Here is a 19414-nt window from a genome sequence, read left to right on the forward strand (position 1 = left end):
TATTTATGCATCTGCTCTGTAGGCTTATAGGTCCCGAATCCTGGGCAAGGTTTCAGGATGCCTTTAATACTTTTTGAAATAGAAGTACTTCCCATGAAACAAAAATCACCCCCCCCCCCCCGAGTTCTGACAACCAAAAAATGTCTGCAGACACGGCCAGATGTCCCTTGGAGGACAAATCATCGCCCGTTGAAGAGCACTGATCCGGGCAGCTTCTAACCATCCTCTGCCTTCACCTGCTCATGGCCAGACCATACGGGAGTGACTCGTCACCCCAGCCCCGGGGGTTTGTACACACACACACACACACACACACACACACACACACACACGCATGGCCAGTGGACTCTGCCCCAGGGCGTGGGGGTGACAAAACCCCAGGTGGTTGTCCCACTGGCGCTCTCCATCCGCCTCCTGTCTGCCCCTCCCCTCCCTTCTCCTCCCATCGTCCGCTGCCCTCATTCTGCAGCGCAAATTCAGCCTGGGAGTGGCCTCGGCGGGACTGTGGCAGAACAGGTTGTCCAACCCTGAACTGGAGAAGGGACGACCTGTCTGCCCAGGGAGCCAGTGCTGGGAACCCACCGCGCGTGCGCTCCCGCCAGCAGGGTGACCTTGGGGACACTCGAGGGTGGGGCCTCTACGCCTCTGCCTCTCCCAGGGGAAAGGTTCCCCTGTCCGGGTTTATCGGCCTCTTAGTCTCGCTGGGGCTGCTCCAGTGTCTTTGTGAACTGGTGACACACTTCCAGGAAGGCAGAGCGGCCTCTTACCACTCGGAAGTGACAACCGGCTCACACCCATTAGCGTGGCGACTACCAAGACAACAGAAAACGATGTGGGCGAGGATGGGGGGACATCGGAGCCTTTGGGCACCGTCGGTGGGAAGGTAAAATGGTGCAGCCGCCCTGGAGAACAGTGTGGAGGTTCCTCACAAACCGAGAAGTAGAATTACCACAGGATCTAGCAATTCTACTTTGGGGCATATAATTTAAAAAGTGGAAAGCAGGGGCTCACAGAGATATTTGTACTACCATGTCCACAGCAGCGTGACTCCCAATTGCCAAGAGGTGGAAACAGCCCAGGCGTCCATCACAGATGGATGGACACGCAGAATGCAGTCCAGCCAGACAGTGGAAGTTTGTTCAGCCTTAAAAAGGAAATTCTCTGGGGGCCGCCCCCGTGGCCGAGTGGTTAAGTTCGTGCACTTGGTGGCCCAGGGTTTTGCTGGTTCAAATCCTGGGAGTGGACATGGCACTGCTCATCAGGCCATGCTGAGGCGGCGTCCCACATGCCACAACTAGAAGGACCCACAACTAAAATATGTAACTATGTACCAGGGGGCTTTGGGGAGAAAAAAGGGGGGAAAAAAAAGGCGGGGAGTTCTGCCCCATGCCACACCATGATGACCCTGGAGGACATTATGCTGGGTGGAATAAGCCAGACACAGGAGGCCAGATGCTGTGTGATTCCACCCACAGGAGGTCCCCAGAGGAGCCACATCCACAGAGACAGGAAGGAGAAGGTGGGGCCAGGGCCTGGGGGGCGGGGGGGCGGAGATGGTGTTTAATGGGGACAGAGCTTCAGTTTGGGAAGATGAGAAAGTTCTGGAGACAGATGTGGGTAGTGGCTGCACAGCAATGTGAATGCACTTAATGCCACTGAAGTGGACACTTAAAAATGGTTCCAACGGTAAGTTTTCTGTTATGCATATTTTACCCCGATTAACAAAAAACCCTCATACGCCGTAAGAAATGCAGATCGAGGGGCCAAGCTCAGCCGAGCGCAGCCCGGGTCCCAGGCCCAGCGTGGTGCCTGCTGAGACGGGCGAGTCCGTGCGCAGGGCCGCAGCCCTGGGTGATGCCGACGGCTCCCATGGCCCCGGGGCATCCTGCAGACTGTGCTCCGGCTGAGATCACGACAGCTGTGTTTGCAGGGGACGTGCAGGTCCCCATCACGAGGCTGTCGTCACCGGCCCTTCTGGGATCAGTGCCGAGTCCCACAGGACAGGATGGGTGTGAAAGCCCCGCGGTCCTGGGTCAGCGCTCACTCACGGTGCCACCCTGGAGCCGGCCTACTGAGAGCGGCCCACGGCTGGTGTCCTTTCACCATCACCTGCTGGGCCCTGTGATGTGTTGTTATCAGACATGGCCAAGTGGCCTGCCTGGGCCCTCCCAGACTCCCCAGCGTGGCTGGATTTAGATGCTTTTCCGAATTTAAATCTCCTAGGAGAATAAAGTGGAAGAAGCCATGGATTATTTTTGCCCGGCAAGGTGAACACAGCGTTTCTTGCTTCTGAAATCAGAGCCTCTGGGATCTTCTTAGGCTGGAAGGACTGGACCAGTGGCTGCATTCACCCAAGCTCAAGTCCTTACAGTGGCCCACAAGGCCCGCTGCCCTCACCCCCGCCAGTCCCCACTCACTCGCTCACTCCAGCCACACTGGCCTCCTAGCTACTTCTCCAGCCTGCCAGGCACAGCCCTACCCCAGGGCCTTTGCACCTGCTGTCCTTCTACCTGGAGCATTCTTTCTCCAGATGGCTGCTCCTCCAGCTCTTTCAGACCTTGGCTCCAATCTCACCTCTCTGGACACCAGATTTAGTATTACAGACCCTCCCAACTCCCTTACCCTGCTTTTCCATTCCTCCTAGCACTTCTTCCTTCCTGACGCACTCTCTGCTTTCCTTATTTACTCCGCCTGCAGCCCGTCTCCTCTGGCCCTCATGCCCCCTCCACCAGCACTTGAGCCCTGAGAGCAGGTGCTCGGTGAACACCAGTCAAATAATTCACCTGAGCCACCATCCACACCTAGGGTTAGGATTTAAAAGGTGTTTGGCAGGTGAGAAGGATTATCAAAGTGTGAGTGATTTTTAATTAGTTTGAAGTTCGTACATTATATAAAAACAGAACAGGCTGGCCCGTCAGTCAGCTGCAGCACCGCCCTCCGTGCTCAGGCCGCACGCTCAGACCCGTCCTCACCTCCTCGGTGTCTCCCACCTGCTCCTCCGGTTCTTCTGGAAACTGTAGTGGTCCTGTCCTGGGATGTTGTGACGCACAGTAAGAAACACACGTTGGTCTTCCCCGTCTCTGGCAGAGAGCTCCTAGGACCCTTGGAATATGCGAGAAGATGAGAGCGATGAGAGAGTCTTGATATTCAGAGCGAGCCCCTTTCCACCACCCCTGAGTTTATGTTAACGAGGTGACGAGTCGAAAGCCCTGAGGGATGGGGCTGGTTGCCATGGGAACCCTCCTTGTGACTAGAGGGTTGGAACTGTCAGCCCCACCCCCTCACCCCCGGCCTCCCAGGAAGGGGACCCGGCTGGAGGGTGAATCAGTCCTGCCTGAGTAGTGAAGCCTCCTTACAAAGGACGGGGTCAGTGGGATTCTGGGGCGGTGAACCGATGCAGCCCCACACTCCATGGGGACAGAGGCGCCTGCGTTCAGGACCTCGCGCCCTGTGTGTCTCTTCACATGGCTGTTGGTTCATATCCTTCCGTATCCTGTAATCAGCCAGGAACCTAGTGAGTGAAACGCTCCTCTGAGTTCTGTGAGCCACTCTAGCAAATTAATTGAAGCTGAGGACACGGGCCCGGGAACCTCTGCTTTACAGCGGTCGGTCAGAAGCACAGGTGACAGCCTGAACTTGTGATTGGCATCAAAGGGACGGGGAGGCAGTCTGCTGAGACAGAGCACTTAGCCCATGGGGCTGATGGCATCTCCAGGGGAGTGGGGAGCGCTGTGGGTCTTGTTCTCAAAAAACTGAGCTTGTGTCATGAAACGACGTTCTACGTCACTGATCATCAGGGAAATGCAAATCAAAGCCACACTGAGATTTCACCTCGCACATGTTAAAATGGCCATTATCAGCAAAACAAAAAATAACAAATGTTGGAGAGGGTGTGGAGAAAAGGGAACCCTCATCCACTGCTGGTGGGAATGCAAACTGGTGCAGCCACTATGGAAAACAGTATGGAGACTCCTCAAAAAACTGAAAATAGGGGCCAGCCCGGTGGTGCAGCGGTTAAGTGCACATGTTCCACTTTGGCAGCCGAGGGTTCGACAGTTCAGATCCCGGGTTCAGACATGTCACCGCTTGGCAAGCCATGCTGTGGTGGGCGTCCCACATATAAAGTAGAGGCAGATGGGCACGGATGTTAGCTCAGGGCCAGTCTTCCTCAGCAAAAAGAGGAGGATTGACAGCAGATGTTAGCTCAGGGCTAATCTTCCTGAAAAAAACATAAAACTAAACTAAAAATAGAACTACCATACGACCCAGCTATCCCACTACTGGGTATCTACCCAAACAATTTGAAATCAACAATCCAAAGTAACATGTGCACCCCTATGTTCATTGCAGCACTATTCACAATAGCCAAGACATGGAAACAATCCAAGCGCCCACTGACTGATGATTGGATAAAGAAGATGTGGTGTATATACACAATGGAATACTACTCAGCCAGAAAAAAAGACAAACTCATCCCATTTGCAATCACATGGAAGGACCTGGAGGGAATTATGCTAAGCAAAATAAGGCAGTATGAGAAAGACAAACACCAGATGATTTCACTCACATGTGGAATATAAACAAGTACTGGGACAAAGAAAACAGTTCAGTGGTTACGAGGGGAAGGAGTGGGGGTTGGGCACGGGGGGTGGTGAGGGGAACACTTATGTGGTGACAGTCAAGAAATAATGTACAACTGAAATCTCACATCGATGTAAACTGTTATGAACTCAATAAAAACAAAACAACAACAAAAATGACATACTGGAAAAAAATCAATCAAACACAAAAGAAGGCAATCATGGAGGAGTTAAAGAAGAAAAAAACATAGAAAATACATAGAAAAAAGGAGTCCTCTGCATCTCTCAGCAAACGTTTCTCCAGCGTTGACCGTGGCTGACACGGGTTAACTTGCAGAAGTTTCTGTCGTCCTCGGGTGCATCGTCCTCCCGCCACATGGACCTGCGACAACACGCACAGATTATCGCCAACCAGGAAAGTGCACCCCGTTTCGGTGCTCTGAGTTTGTCCTGGCGTTTCACTAGTAGGAGGCATTAATGGAATTGTTCCATGATTGATTGAGTCATTGCCCACGTGACTCGATCTCCAGCCCCCGCTTGGCCCAGGCCCCATCCAGCTGATCAGTGGTTGGCCTTCCTGGCGGGGCGATCACCCACCCTGAGTCATGGCCTTGGCATTACCATCCTGGGACCCACCGTGAGTCATCGAGTTGGTGTAAACTGTCGGGTGTGTTCCAGGGGGCCCACCGTGAATACCCATTCCTGTCACTCAGGAGTCCCAGGGGTGAAGAGGCCGCCTCCCAGGAGCCAGGACAGAGGCCAGGCCTCCCTGTGGGTGATTCCGCCCTGTACCGTGTTGTACCTCAGTTTACACTTTATCCCAATAACAACTTCTCCACTAGATCAGCTGTCATAAAACTGTAGGACATCAAAAACAGAGAGGACTGTAAGAGCGGCCAGAATGAAAACAACAATCACACTGACCACGGACATTGCGAAAGTGACACTGGAGGCCAGAAGACGGGGAATCCTGTCTTCAAGGAACTGATTTTCAAAAACCAAAGTCAAGGGGCTGCCCCGTGGCCGAGCGGTTAAGGTCACGCTCCACTTTGGCAGCCCAGGGTTTCTCTGGGTCGTATCCTGGGCACAGACATGGCACCGCTCATCAGGCCATGCTGAGGCGGCGTCCCACATGCCACAACCAGAGGCACACACAACTGGAATACACGGCTATGCACTGGGGTGGCTTTGGGGAGAAGAAGAGAAAAAAAAAAAGACTGGCAACAGATGTTAGTCCAGGTGCCAACCTTTAAAAAACAAAAAACTGAAGTCAACTTTGTGCTAAAGACAGCTTTTCAAGAACACAGTGAAGTCATTTTCAGGCAAATAAAAACTGACAGAGTTTGCCACCAGCAGACCTTCCTCCAAGGAAATTCTAGGGCCAGCCTTGGTGGCCTGGTGGTTAAGTTCCGTATGCTTCACTCCGGGGTCCCAGGTTCTGTTCCCGGGTGTTGACCGACACCACTTGTCAGAGGCCAATCCGTCGTGGCAGCAGCTCACATACAAAAAGAGGAAGATTGGCAACAGATGTTAGCTCAGGGCGAATCTTCCTCAGCAAAAAAATTTAAAAAAAAGAAATTCTAAAGGGTGCTGTTCAAGCAGAAGAAAATTGATCCCAGAGGGAAGAGCTGAGAGCCAAGAAGATATGTTGAGTGAAAAAAAGTGGTAAATGTGGGTAAATCAAAATGAATGTTGAATTTGAAATACTAGTAATAATGCAGTATATTTTGAGGTTGAAAAATAAACAGTTTAGTTTTTTGTTTTTGTTTTTGTGGTGAGGAAGATTGGCCCTGAGCTAACATCTGTTGCCAATCTTCCTCTTTTTGCCTAAGGAAGGCTGGCCCTGGGCTAACATCTGTGTCAGCTTTCCTCTATTTCGTATGTGGGACCCCACCACAGCATGGCTTAGCGGTGTGTAGGTCTGAACCCAGGATACGAACCCACGAATCCCAGGCTGCCAAAGTAGAGTGCATGAATTTAACCAGTATGATACCAGGCCAGCACCTGGAACTAATTTTTTTTAAAAAGTCCTATCATAGCTTGAGTTCACCAAATGTTTCTCCAGCAAAGGAGACAGAGCACGTCCCGACGTCTCTGTGTCAGGTTGGAGATGCGACATGAGGGTCCCAGTGGAGGAATCGCTGTCGGGCCTCCTGTGACAGGTGCTCTGAAGGCAGTGTCTGACGAGAGGCTGGGCCCTGGGAGGGCTCCCCCTTCGAATGATGCTGCAGGTGACAGCTGTAGAAGGAACAGGAGTTCAGGCAAAGGTGGGGACCCGTGGGGGCTGTGAGAGGGGACCGGCCTCAGCACGCCGCTCTCTGGGAAGATGAGAACTCGGAGCGTCCGAGCTGTCGAGCGTCAGGAGTGGGCTCGCAGCTGGCCCCCCTCTTGCCCCGGCTGAACCCTGTGTCCGGCCCCGGGCCAGCCCATGTGCGCAGGTGTGTGGCGCTGCCTCGCGTGGCTGAGCGTGTGTGCAGGGGAGCAAGCCGTTTGTTTCTGTTTTAAGAAGACAGATGTCGTGCTGGAGCACAGAGCGTGGAGAAGAACCAGCTTGAGCATCGCTGCCGCCTCCGAACATGATACCGTCTGCCGTACAATTCTGGATACTTCCTCTGTGGCCTTGAATAATTTTTTTTCTTTCTTTTTTTTTTTTTTTTGAGGAAGATCAGCCCTGAGATAACATCTGCTGCCAATCCTCCTCTTTTTACTGAGGAAGACTGGCCCCGAGCTAACATCCGTGCCCATCTTCCTCTACTTTATATGTGGCATGCCTGCCACAGCATGGCTTGCCAAGAGGTGCCATGTCCACACCCGGGATCCGAACCAGGGAACCCTGGGACACCAAAGCAGAACGTGCGAACTTAACCGCTGCACCACCGGGCTGGCCCCCAATAATTTCTAATTTAACAATATGTTCTCAACAACACCAGTCATTAGGGAAATGCAGATCAAACCCACAAGAAGATACGACTTCACAAGCATACTTTTCTCTTAATTGTGGTGAAATGCACATAACATGAAATTTGTAATCATAATCATTTGTAAGTGTCCACTTCAGTAGCATTAAGCACATTCCCGCTGTTGTGACACCATCCCCACCATCTGTCTCCGTGACATTTTCATCTTCTAAAACTGAACCTCTGTCCCCAGTAAGCAGTCACTCCCCATTTCTCCTCCCCCAGCCCCCGGCCTCCACCTTCTACTTTCTGTCGCTATGGATTTTCCTGTTCTACATATTTCATCTAAGTGGAATCAAGCAGTATTTGTCTTTTTGTGTCTGGCTTATTTCACTCTGGGTTCATCCATGGTGTAGCGTGGGTCAGAACGTCCTTCCTTTTGAAGGCTGCATAATATTCCACCGGATGGACGGTCCACATTTTGTGTGTCCAGTCATCTGTCAGTGGACATTCGGGTTCCTTCTACCTTTTGGCCGCACAGGTTCAAAGCAGCATTATTCGAGTCCCTGCTTTCAGTTCCTTTGAATCTATACCCAGCAGTGTCATTACTGGATCATCCAGTAATTCTGTTTTCAACTTTTTGAGGGACCACCAGCCTGTCGTGCACAGCAGCTGTCATCACATCTGTTTTTGTTGTCTTCTCATCAGAGCGAGTGATGCTGGCTGCCACGTCTGATAACGATAGAGATTTCCCTTGAGATGGGTGACAGTGAGCGCACAGAAATGAAACTCAAATTCTGCTCAACAGCCTGGGTTTATAACCCACAGCGGCGTAGCCCCCTGCTCTGCCTTTACTCCAGGTTGGTTTGTGGCCCAAATATGAAATTTCACGGTGGGCTTTTTCTCTTCTTTGCTTTATTTGTTTTCTTTTGCATTTATACTTAAAACTAAGGTGCAAACATTTCTGCTTTATCCTGCTGTTACTCCAGAACAAACATTCAACAAGAGGGTAGCCTGGAAGGTTTGCTGACATCCTTTCTGGTGATTTTGCATATTCCCTCTTCATGATGGTTCCAGGAGATATTTGCTGATCTGGCAGTGGAAACACAAACTAACACAGACTTTTTGGCAGTCACATATCCTAGGAGCTGCTGGCATGTTAATTTGTACACTCTTTTCGCCAGGATAATAGCTCCCATGACTGCAGCTAATAGAACCAGGCCCAGCCGTCTCCATGGTAACCTTGCACCGTATCAATGTCACATGCATCCCTCTGAGATCATGGTTCATAGGACCAGTCTCAGTCGTCTCCATGGTAACATTGTACCCTCTCAACATCCCAGCATCCCTCCAAGAACGTGGTTTCACAGGGACCAAGGTAGAGCCGGGGTGGGAGGAGATACTGGCACATTTTCTATCTCCATTTCAACAATTTCCATCTCGGTAGGTCAAGTTGACAATGTTTGAAGAACAGAAAGGCTCATATTGGGCCTTGACTCTTTTGCAAGGCAGCCTTTCAAAGCAGAGCTTCAGGGAGCAATGGCCTGAAGTCACACAGGTGAAGGGACCTTCCGCTGACCACATGTCACCGTGGAACAGCCTGCAAGCTATGGTCGCAAGAGCAGAAACAATTAGGAATCTTACTCTTTGAAAAAGTAGCACTGTGATGGCAAGAAGCCTAAATATAATCTACGGCCACTGGGACCTAATGCCTGGCGTCTAGTAGGTGCCAACTGTTGATAGTGAGTGGGCAGGATTTGCTATTTGCATCAAATCGGGCTGTAACTGTGCGGTCACCTCAGAGTCCTCTCTACAGAACATAAGGGGCAGGACGTAGATTCTTTCATTTAGCTACAAATAATGACTGTCTCAATCCGTTCGGGCTGCTCTAACACAATACCAGGGACCGGGGGACGTGTAAACAACAGAAATTTAGTTCTCACAGTTCTGGAGGCCCGGAAGCCCAAGATCCAGGTGTTGGCAGCTATGATGTCTGGTGAGAGCTCTCTTCCCAGTTTATAGAGGGACATCTTCTCGCTGTGTCCTCACATGGTGGAAAGAGAGGTAGAGAGACCTCTCTGGGGTCCCTTTATAAGGTGACTAATCCCGGTCGTGAGGGCTCCACTTTCCAAAGGCCCCACCTCCAAATGCCATCACATTAGGGGTTAGGATTTCAACACATGAATTTGTGTGTGTGTGGCGGGGGGCACAAACATTCAGTCCATGACATTGACTGCATGTGTCCTGTGTGCAGGGCACTGGAGAGGTGGTGGTGGACAGAGAGACAGACCCCGTCCCTCAGCTCTTCGTCCATTGCGGGACATGGACAGAGAAAACATCAATGAGTACTGGGAGCAAAACAAAGCAGGGCAAGAGACTGGAGAGTGATCTCAGACAGCGCGGTCAGGAAACATCTTTTTAAAGAGGTGATGCTGAGCAGGGCCCAGAATGAAGAGATGGAGCCAGGCAGGTATATGGGAGGTGTGTGTGGGGGAGCTTTCAGGCAGAAGAAGCAGCAAGTGCAAAGGCCCTGAGGTGTGACTGCACTTGGTGTTCTTATGTTCAAGAAGAGCTGGAAACTCATGAGCAAGGGGTGGGGAGAAGTGGGAGATGAACCAGGAGGGGCTTACAGAACACTGTGAAGGCGTTCATGGTTACTGGACAATTTGTGCTGCACTCATAAACACCTGGAAAGCACTGAGCAAGTGTTGAGGGCTGAAGAAAAGGAGACCATCTTGGCTTTTTTCCTCTAATGTAGTATGTGATAAAAACTAGTTACCTTAGGGGCTGGCCCTGTGGCCTAGTGGTTGAGTTCAGTGTGCTCTGCTTTGGCAGCTTGGGTTTGGTTCCCAGGCATGGACCTACACCACTTGTTGGTGGCCATGCTATGGTGGGGACCCACATACAAAATAGAAGAAGACTGGCACAGATGTTAACTCAGGGCTAATCTTCCTCAAGAAAAAAAAAAAAAAAAGATGGGCTGGCCCAGTGGCACAGCGGTTAAGTTCACATGTTCTGCTTCTCAGCAGCCCAGGGCTCACCGGTTTGGATCCCAGGTGCAGACATGGCACTGCTTGGCAAGCCATGCTGTGGTAGGCGTCCCACATATAAAGTAGAGGAAGATGGGCATGGATGTTAGTTCAGGGCCAGTCTTCCTCAGCAAAAAGAGGATTGGCAGCAGTTAGCTCAGGGCTAATCTTCCTCAAAAGAAAAAAAAGAGGAAGATTGGCAACAGATGTTAGCTCAGGGCAACTCTTCCTTGGCAACGAAAAAAAATTAGTTACCTTAATTGCTTTCTGAACAAGATGGAGAGAGGTTTTTGTTGTTAAAGTTTTCATTTCAGGAGTTTTTTTGTTTTTTACTTTTTAGGCTAAAACGCATGGTCTCACTTTAACTCATGTCATCTGACGGAGTCTTCCTCCACCTACCTCCCACCCCCAACCCTTGTATCTTCTTAAGTAACTTATTAACCAGGAAGCCCCAGGTGATGTGCTCTGTAGAGGGTAACTAATGTAGAAGCATTGCCAGCGCAAGCAGGAGCTGTGGTTAAGACCTCCGGCTCAAACCAGACTATCTGGGTGTGAGTTCAGGTCCTGCCACTTGCCTGTAAGATGGGGCCAAAGGGACAGCAAGAGTACTTGTATGAACAAAATGGGAATATCAATAATAAAGAGATAGAAAACCTAAAAAGAAACCAAAAAGAAGTTCTAGTGCTAAAAAGTACAATAACTGAAATGAAAAAGTCACTAGAGGGATTCAAAGGCAAATTGGAGCAAGCAGAAAAAAGAATCAGCAAACTTGAATATAGGACAATGGAGACAATTGAGTCCGAGGAACAGAAAGAAAAAATATGGGAGAAAATTGAACAGAGCCTAAGGGGTCTGTGAGGAACCATCAAGCATTGGGCCAACATACTCACTGTGGGAGTCCCAGGAGGGGAAGAGTGAGAGAAAGGCGCAGAGAGAATATTTGAAGATATAATGGCTGAAAACTTCACAAATTTGATGAAAGAAATGCATATAGACATCCGAGAAGCTCAAGGAACTCCAACTAGAATGAACTCAGAGAGACCCACAGCAAGACACATTATCATGAAACAGGTGAAAGACAAAGAGAGACTCTTGAAAGCAGCAAGAGAAAAGCAACTCGTCACATACAGAGGCTCCTCAGGAAGATCACAAGCAGACTTCTCATCAGAGAGCTCAGAGGCCAGAAGGTGGTGGCCTGATACACTCACAGTGCTAACCGAAGAAAACTGTCAACCAAGAGTCCTATATCCAGCAAAACTGTCCTTCAAAACTGAGGGAGAAATTAAGACCTTCCCAGATAAACAAAAGCTGAGGGAGCTCATTACACTAGACCTGCCCTGCAGGAAATGCCCAAGGACGTCCTGCAGAATGAAATGGAAGGGCACAGGCAGTCCCTGGAAGCCATATGGAGACATGAGGGTCCCAAGAAAGGCAAATACATGGGCAATGACAAAAGCTAGTATTGTTGTAACAATGGTTTGTAACTCTACTTTTGTTTTCTACATGATTTATGAGATTAGTACATTTTTGTATATGTGTGTGAGGAAAATTGGCCCTGAGCTAACATGTGTTGCCAATCTTCTTCGTTTTCTGGCTTGAGGAAGATTGGCCCTGAGCTAACATCTGTGCCCATCTTCCTCTATTTTATGTGGGATGCCACCACAGCATGGCTTGATGAGTGGTTCTAGGTCCACGCCCAGGATCTGAACCTGCGAACCCCGGGCCCCAGAAGCCGAGCGTGTGAACTTACTCACTATGTCATCAGGCCAGCCGTGAGATTAATACATTTTTTAAAAAGTCAACTATTAGTCTAAAAGCTGGTATTATTATAATGTTGATTTGTAACTCTATGTTTTGTTTTCTACATAATTTAAGAGACTAGTGCATTTTAAAAATTATCAGTTTATATTTTTGGACACACAAGGTATAAAAATGCCATTTTGTGATGTCAACAACTGAAAGAAGTAGGGATGGCTATAAAGGAGCAGAGTTTCTGTATGTTATTGACGTTAAGCTGGTATAAACCCAAATTACAGTGTTCTAACGTCAGCATGTTGAATGTAACCCCCACGGTAACCACAAAGAAAACTATAGAATATACATGAAAGGAAATGAGCAAGGAATTTAAATATTTCACTGCAAAAAATTAGCTAAACACAAAGGACAGTAATGCAGGAAATGAGGGATGACAAGCTCTAAGGTATATAGAAAACAAATACCAATGTGACAGAAGTAAGTCCGTCCTTATCAGTGAGCCTTCAGAAGGAAGGAAATTCTGACACAGGCTACAGCATGGAGGAAGCTGGAGGACACTGTGCTGAGTGACAGAAGCCAGTCACAAAAGGACAAATACTGTCTGATTCCACTCACAGGAGGTCCCTGGAGGAGTCACATCCATAGAGACAGAAATTAGAAGGAGGGGCCAGGGGCTGGGGGGTGGGGGGAGCTGGTGTTCGATGGGGACAGAGCTTCAGTTTGGGAAGATGAATAAGTTCCGGAGATGGATGGTGGGGATGGCGGCACAGCCACGTGACTGTACTTAATGCCGCTGAATTGTGCACTTAAGAACGATTATGACTGTGAACGTTATGTGTACTGTATGTCACCACGATCAACAAAAAGTATGTGAGAAAGAAAAAGAAAGAAGATCTGTCAAACCATGAAAAGACATGGAGGAGCCCTAAATGCCTGTTGCTCAGTGAGAGGGGCCAGCGTGACGACACTGTGTAGCATATGATTCCAACCACATGACGTTCCGGGAAAACACAAAACTGGAGAGACAGTAAAATGTCAGCAGTTGCCAGGAGTTCAGGGGGAGGGAAGAATGGGGGGAGCACAGGGGACTGTTAGGGCTGTGAAACTATTCTGTGTGACACTGTAACAGTGGATAGACATTGCTATTTGTCAAAACCCGTGGGGCACCAGCCCGGTGGTGCAGCGGTTAAGTGCATACATTCCACTTCAGTGGCCCAGGGTTCACTGGTTCGGATCCCGGGTGTGGACATGGAACCACTTGGCAAGCCATGCTGTGGTAGGCGTTCCACATATAAAGTAGAGGAAGATGGACACGGATGTTAGCTCAGGGCCAGTCTTCCTCAGCAAAAAAGAGGAGGATTGGCAGCACTTAGCTCAGGGCTGATCTTCCTCAAGAAAAAAAAAGAAAGAAACCTGTGGAACTGTACACCACCAAAATGAACCCTAGTGGAAAATGTGGGCTGTAGTTAATAGTAATGTCTTGATATTGCTTTGTCACAAATGTCCCACACTAGGGCAAGATGTTAATGATTCGGGAACCTTAGGGGGTTGGATTATATGGGCGATGTCTGTACTTCCTGGTCTATTGTTCTGCACATCTAAACTGCTCTAGAAAATAGTGCATTAATTCTTGCAAAACGCAGGTCCCACCCCAAATGTCCAGCACCAAGTCCTGCTCTGTAGCAGGGCCCCAGGTCACTGACCTGGTGGTCTCAGCCCACACTGTTTCTTCCCCCCGGGATACCCCTACTTACCCTTGCTGCCTCTCCCACCCGGGCTGTGCTCCCCAGAAATCTCCCCCTTCATGATCACTGGGCCCTCTGCTTCTGGAGGCAGCTGGTGATCTGGGCGAGCTGTTGTTCTAGGGTCTGGGGAGCCCCAGTGTCATGGACGTGGGCAGGAGCTGGAATTTTTTTCCTTGTTTTTTGGTGAGGAAGATTGGCCCTGAGCTAACATCTGTTGCCGATCTTCCTCTTTTTGCTTGAGGAAGATTCTCGCTGAGCTAACATCTGTCCCAATCTTCCTCTATTTTGTGGAATTTTTTAAAGTCCCCTTTTGGGTCAATTTCTCTTGGCCCAGCCTGCTCTGGATTCACCAGAATGAGCTGATGTCATTTCCCTTAAAAAGAGGTGAGCGAGAGAGACCAGGAAATAAAGAATGAAAAAGACTTAAAAGAGTTCCAGCGTCACTCAGGTTTCCATGGAGACACTTAAATGGCTTTAAATGCCTGCGTGGGAACCCACCGGGACCCCTCTGCTCACATCGGAAGGCAGCTCCCTCTGCCGCTGGCAGCAGCCGCCCAAGGAGATGGCGAGACGGAGACGGCGCCCTCCCTAGTGGGTCCCTCAGACCAGAACGAAACAACACGATCCCCAAGCCATTGCCCCTCCTGCTGGGCCCTGGCTTCTCACCCAGCCAGTGACAAGCATCCTTGGGCCAGGGACGGTGGCACCAGGCTGCTGGGAGATCAGCCTCGGGCCCTTGTCCCCCCTGCTCCTCCCACCACCGCGCTCGTCGCTGGGGATCCAGCGGGTGCTTCGGTTAGTTTCTTTGGGGGCAGGATTCTGGACAGACCCCATCAATGCCGAAGCAAGAAGACTCCCTGTCAATTCAGGGGAAACATCTAGTCGTGAAACGCTGGTTTTTATTCCAAAGGAAGCAAGTCCAACTTAATTTGCCCCACGAGGTTTCCAGATCAGTCCTAGTTCGGGGCAAAGACCAGATTGAGCCTCGCGCAGGCAGCGGAGGGTCAGAACACAAGGGGAAATGGCCAGGCGGCCCGCGACAGGAGAGGGACCTGGCGCCCTCTGCTGGCCACCACGCCACCTGCCGTGCCCGGCCGAGGCAACTCTGATGCCACCGGGATGCCCTTCAACAGGCGAATAGATAAACTGTGGTGACCCAAACAATGGGATATATGTACTGACAAAACATGAGCTATGAAGTGACATCAAGACACGGAGGGAGCGTAAGCGCGTATTACTGAGTGGAAGATGCCTCCTGACCCCAGCTCTGACGCTCTGGAAAAGGCAGAGCTGTGGCGACAGGAGAGCCCAGGGGTGGCGGGAGGGATGAGAGGCGGAGCACAGAGGGCTCCTGGGGCAGTGGCCCTACTCTGTGTGAGACTGTGGTGGGCACACAGGACCCTACGCCTTTGTCCAAACCCAGGCAAGGTGCAAGACCAAGAGCGACGCTCGTGTCAGCAGGGGGCTTCAGTCAGTCATCGTGAGCCACTCTTGGCTCATCGGCTGGAACCAATGTTCCCACTGAAGCAAGAGCTTAACAGCAGGGAAATCTGGGCGCGGGGAGAGGGCGTCTGTGGGGACGGTCTGTCTGCTCGGTTTTACTGTAAACCTAAAACTGGAGTCTATGGAAAAAACCCAGCTCTATTGGGGTGTAACTGACATAAAACCGACACAAAAGGACGGATACTGTATGACTGTGCTCACAGGAGGTCCCCAGAGGACTCACATCCACAGAGGCAGAAAGGAGAAGGAGGGGCCGGGGGCTGGGGGAGGGGAGGAGGGGGTTGGTGTTTCATGGGGACAGAGCTTCAGTTTGGGAAGATGAGAAAGTTCTGGAGACGGATGGTGGGGATGGCTGCACAGCAGTGTGAATGTGCTTAATGCCACTGCGCTGGACACTTAAAAATGGTTAAGATGGGGGCCGGCCCCATGGCCAAGTGGTTAAGGTCACGTGCTCTGCTTCGTCAGCCTCGGGTTCACCAGTTCGGATCCTGGGCACGGACCTGGCACCGCTCATCAGGCCATGCTGAGGCGGCGTCCCGCACAGAAGAGCTAGAATGACCTACAACTAGGATATACAACTACATATTGGGGCTTTTGGGGGAAAAAAAAAGGAAGATTGGCAACAGATGTTAGCTCAGGGCCAATCTTCCTCATACACACACAAAAAAAGCATTAAAAAATGGTTAAGATGGTAAATTTTGTTATATGTATTGTATTTTACCACAAATTTTTAAAAAAGCTTTGAGGGGGGAAAAACAGAAATCTTACAATAATTTGAAGAAACTATGGGAAAATCTCTTTCTGAACCCTGCGTGGGAAAAGCCTTTCTAACGATGGTTCTAAAGCTAGAAGATAAAATATTGATAAATTCATCTACATAAAAATAAACTGTGTCCAACATAAAAAACTACCTGGAAAAAATATTTACAGCTCCGGCCACAGGAAAGGCCTCACATATTCGTGTGAAGAGATCTCATCAAGAAGGCAAGAGTAACAGCCCCAGAGGGAAAGGGCCAAAGGATGTGGCCGGTCATTTCACAGAAAGTGAGTCTAAGCCAAACCCCAAAACACAGGTGACTGTCAAGCCTGTGAGGAAATGCCCGACCTCCCTGTAAAAGAAATGCAAGATGAAACTACAATGAGCCACCAGTTTTCAACCATCACGTTGGCCAAATCCAAAAGCCAATCTTAACCATTTTTAAGTGTCCCGTTCAGTGGCATTAAGCACATTCCCATTGTTGTGCAGCCATCCCCACCATCCATCTCCAGAACTTTCTCATCTTCCCAAACTGAAGCTCTGTCCCCATGAAACACCAACTCCCCCTCCCCCAGCCCCTGGCCCCCCATCCTCCTTCCTCTCTCTGTGGATGTGACTCCTCTGGGGACCTCCTGTGAGTGCGGTCACACAGTATCTGTCGTTTTGTGCCAGACTTATTTCACTGAGCATAATGTCCTTAAGGCTCGTGGTGCTGTAGCGTATCGCAGAATTTCCTTCCTCTTTAAGGCTGAATAGTATTCCATGGTCTGCATGGACCACACTGTATTCACCCATTCCTTTGCAGATGGACCCTTGGGCTGCTTCCGTCTTTGCTACCGTGAATAACGCTCTTATGAACGTTAGTATACAGGTACCTGCGTGCCTGCCTTCAGTTTTTGGTCACACACCCAAAAGCGGAATTGCCCGGTCGTGTGGTTCTTCCACACTTAATCTTCTGAGGACCCGCCCTGACTTTCCACAGCAGCCGCACCATTTTACATTGCCACCCACAGTGCACCGGGGCTGCAGCTTCTCCCCATCCTCGCCGACACTTGACGTTTCCCGGTGTGTGGATTACAGCCGCCCTAACGGATGTGAGCGCACACATCTTACAACCCAGCAACCCCACTGCGGGGGGCCGATCTTCACCCTCTTCCGAAACTAGCTTTTGTCAGGTCATCGCACGGCCTCGCCACCCCTGCCGGGGGCTGCCTCTCAGTCTCGCTCTCTTGTCAATGACCGTGGGATTCCATAGGGAGGATGGACCTGGCTTTATCTATTGTTTCCTCGTGGGCGTTTACACTGATTTCAAGTTTCAGGCGTTGCCACACTGCAACAGTGTACCCTTTATGTGGCTATTCCAAGAAACACAGTCTTCAAAACCTACTTGGAGAAAACCAGCGCTCACTCTTTAATTTGCTAAGCGCCACTAAAAGATCAGGGTCTGGCTATTTGCTCTCAAATCATGGTTGCATGAGGGCTCTTGCAAAGACACCTGGTCTCTGAAAACTCTTCTCCAAAGTAATAGAGCTTTGGTGCCTGGACCCAAGATCCTGCTTTAACGTATCCACTAAGAGGATGAAGGTAGTAGCATCAGGCTCATCTTTGACTCCAGCCTGTGGGTCCCCAGCGCCCCCGGGCTTGGGCAGCGCTGAGCAGCCAGGGGCCGACCTCCTCGGGGGGAACTGCGCGGCCGGCCAGTGACTTCGCTGTGTTCCCTAGAACTGCTCCCAGTTTGTCTGATGTTCTAGATTTTACTGTGCAAAACTTAAGCGACGCAAATCGTATAAAGACTAACGCAAGCAACACCCGTGTACCCACCACCCAGCTTTGCCAATATAGCTGGTCCCCAGCGTGCCCCGGCCCTGTGTCCTGCCCTGCACCCCCCAGGGACAGCGACTGTCCTGGTCTGGTGGGTAGCAGCCCTGGCTTGCCTTTGGGTCATTCCAAAGAATGGGTTTTGAATGGGTTTCAATTTTGTGTTTTGAATGCGAGGCTTTCTGACTTTATTGATCCTTTCAATAACATGATGTTCTCTCTAAAACAAACAGAACCCTGACTGCGGGAGTGAGTGAAATTTTAACGTGAAAGGGCTGGTTCCCTCCACATATTCTTCAAGGCTCCCCTGTAGACCGCTCGGGGTGACGACCTGGGGAGGACGTCGTCCTCTCCTCTCAGCTGTGTGTTGGCTTGTCCCTCTGATGTTGACAAGTCCATTCATCACTGTCGTCCGTGTGTTTGGTTGTGTTCTGTTTCTTTCCTTTGAACATTTGCTGTCTTTGGTGCTGTTTGAACATGCTTTTAACTTTGGATAAAGCCATTGTGCCACACGCAGTAACTTCCGCTTGCCTTTATTTGGGCCCGTGTCCTGTCGGGTCAGGTGCAGAGGCATGCGGACCGGGTTCACTTGTCCTCACTGCCAGACAGCGCCTGCTGCTCTCAAGGTTTGTGGCCCCTGCAAATGCGTGTGGTGGAGTGCTCGCCCCCAAAGGTGATGGGGAGGCCTTTGGGAGGTGACGAGGTCATGAGGGTGGGGCCCTCAGGAATGGGATTAGTGTCCCTATAAAGGACCCCCCAGAGAGCTGCCTTGTCCCCCACCATGTGGGGACACAGTGAGAAATCTACAACCAGGAGAGGGCCCTCATCAACTGTGCTGGCCCTCTGAGCTCAGACTCCCGGCCTCCGGAACGGTGAGAAATCAAATTCTCTTGTTTATCCATCCCCGGACTGTGGTGTCTTATTAGAGCAGCCCAGACGGACTGACAGCACCCAGTGTCTGGATGCACTGCCCGCTATCTAGCCTCAGCTTACGGACACTTCAGCACTTGCTCTGGACAGTGCTGTATCCGGGCACACCCGGGGCTTCTCCAGAGACGCGTGCGCATGCTCCCAGCAGCTGAAGATGCACGCGCCAGAGCTGCCCGTCCACCCTGTGTGCACGGTCCCCAGGCAGCTGCACCGGCTTACACTCCCCTGGCTGTGAGAGCTCCTGGTTCTCCACCACCCGCCCCGCACTGGGGATTGTCAGATTTTTACTGGTTGCCAATCTGATGACCATGCGGTGGCATTTTTGTCGGGAGCCCCGGGCTAGTTTTCCAAGCTGACCCAAGTTGGCCTGGTGCTCAGGGGAAACTGACTGAAGAGTCAG

The 19414-nt window shown here is 50.6% G+C and overlaps 1 long non-coding RNA gene across 1 annotated transcript in view; it reads left to right on the forward strand.

Moving 5' to 3' along the window:
* LOC111774290 (uncharacterized) overlaps positions 1 to 19414 on the forward strand; it is a 37562-nt gene that overhangs the window by 13000 nt on the left and 5148 nt on the right. The window lies entirely within an intron of this gene.

This window comes from Equus caballus, chromosome 7, assembly GCF_041296265.1.
Source record: "Equus caballus isolate H_3958 breed thoroughbred chromosome 7, TB-T2T, whole genome shotgun sequence".
Classification (NCBI taxonomy): domain Eukaryota; kingdom Metazoa; phylum Chordata; class Mammalia; order Perissodactyla; family Equidae; genus Equus; species Equus caballus.